Source organism: Lactuca serriola, chromosome 4 (genome assembly GCF_051521515.1).
Source record: "Lactuca serriola cultivar US96UC23 chromosome 4, Lser_US96UC23_V15, whole genome shotgun sequence".
Lineage (NCBI taxonomy): Eukaryota > Viridiplantae > Streptophyta > Magnoliopsida > Asterales > Asteraceae > Lactuca > Lactuca serriola.
In genome coordinates, this window is record NC_136411.1 from 345886036 (window position 1) to 345887955 (window position 1920).

A 1920-nucleotide genomic window follows, 5' to 3' on the forward strand; every position below is an offset into this window, starting at 1 on the left:
CTGCTTAAAAAATTGAAATTGTTGCTGTCTGATCATCTGACTCGGCGAGTCCATCAGGAGACTCGGCAAGTCCATGCCTAAAAAGTGATCAAATCGATCCAACTCGCCAAGTTGGTTCATGCACTCGACGAGTTCGACCCCCAGACAACATAAATTCGACTTTTTTGGCTGGAATTGGACTAGGAACATTACCCTAAGATGTTTTTGAACTTATAAACTTGTTTTTGATGTGGTAATGTTCATGCTAATCCAATTTCAAAGATAATTGTCAACAATTGATTCATGTTTTGTATTAGTTTAAGGTTTAGACTAATTACATGAAAAAGTTTGATTTGAATTATCTTGTTCTTATGAGTTGCTTAGATTAATAGAAAAGTTGAGCGAAATAGTTGTTTTCAATCCAAATTAATCTAAGAGTTGATTCTAAAATGTGTTTTTGTAACTTGTCCTCAAGTTATATGAAAAGTCACATTTAAGTTTCATAAAACTCATAAAAGTTGGCAAAGGTTACAAAAATGAAGAGTCTAGTTCTAATTAAAAGGTGTTATGACTCCATAATTTGTCCTCAAGTTATGAAGGACCAAGAGTCTCTTCATTAAATAATAAATTAAAAAAGTGTAACCTTAATTAATTCCATAAGTTATAAAATAAAGAAAAGTTAATTCTTTTATTAGTTTAAAGTCTTCCATAACTTGTCCTCAAATTATGGAACTTGAAGAGTTTTTGGATTAAAACTACTTTAAACACATAAGTTATGGAATTAATTAGTTTTGAATAGTTTCAAAACTTGCCCTCAAGTTTTGGAATTTGAAAAGTTTTCTCTTATGAATACTTTAATTCCAAGTTAGCCCTTAGAATTTTAAAAGTTAAAATTCAACCCTTATACTTTATAATATTATAAGTTAATATACATATATATATATATATATATATATATATATGTATAAGAGTAAAGTCAGTCTTACCGCTAGTACGCCTCATTCACGAAGCTGGTCTATAAGGTGGGTATAAGGTTGTTGCCTATAAAATGACAACTTAATGGGTGTTCACTCTCACCCACCGCTTGCTTGACTGGTCGAGGGTCGTTAGCCGAACGGGTTTGACAGGACTATAATTCTCCCTTCATTAAAAGTATTAATAATAAATACTAAGTAACTAAACTCTTAATAATACCCAATCTTAGTTACTTAGGAAAATGTGAATAAGGTGCTAATCCATGAAATTACACTTTGCACTTTGTTTAAGCCGGTTAGTGGAGCGTGTGTGGTTAACCGGCACACTAACTCGTATTTAACAAGGTAGGCAAAGGGTAACTTGATGTTTATCATAGTATCGACGGAGCGTGTGTGGTTAACCGACACATCGATTGAGGGGTAAACACTTAAGGGTACCAAGTAATTTGCATGGTTACTTCACACCTTGTTTTATGATCCTCGGCATCCTAGTCACAAAACCTGAAGGGCACACTCGAGATTGAAACATGCCATTGAACAGTTCAATGAATCTCAAAAGATCTAGGAGTTTCAAAACCAATTAAAACCTAATAATACATTTCGTTTATCTTGGTGGAAATTGGTGAATCGTCATTCACCTACCTTCAAATATTTTATAGCTTGGATTACGGCATACCTCTTCTAAGTTATAAAATAGTTTGTTGGGTCCTAGCCTTAATATTTCATATTGGGTGTCATATTAAGGACTTAAGATCAACTATCTTGAATATCTCCCAAAAAATGTATGGTTTAGATATTTATGATCTTCCCAAATCTCTTGAAACAAGCTTTCCTAAATGAAGATGATGTCCCTTGGAAATCATACTTCATTCACCTCCTCCAATTATTCTCCCCAACCCACAAGTTCCTAAAAAGTTTAAGGTCACTCAAGCCCAATTGGCAAGGCAAGGTCTAGATGTGGTCACAT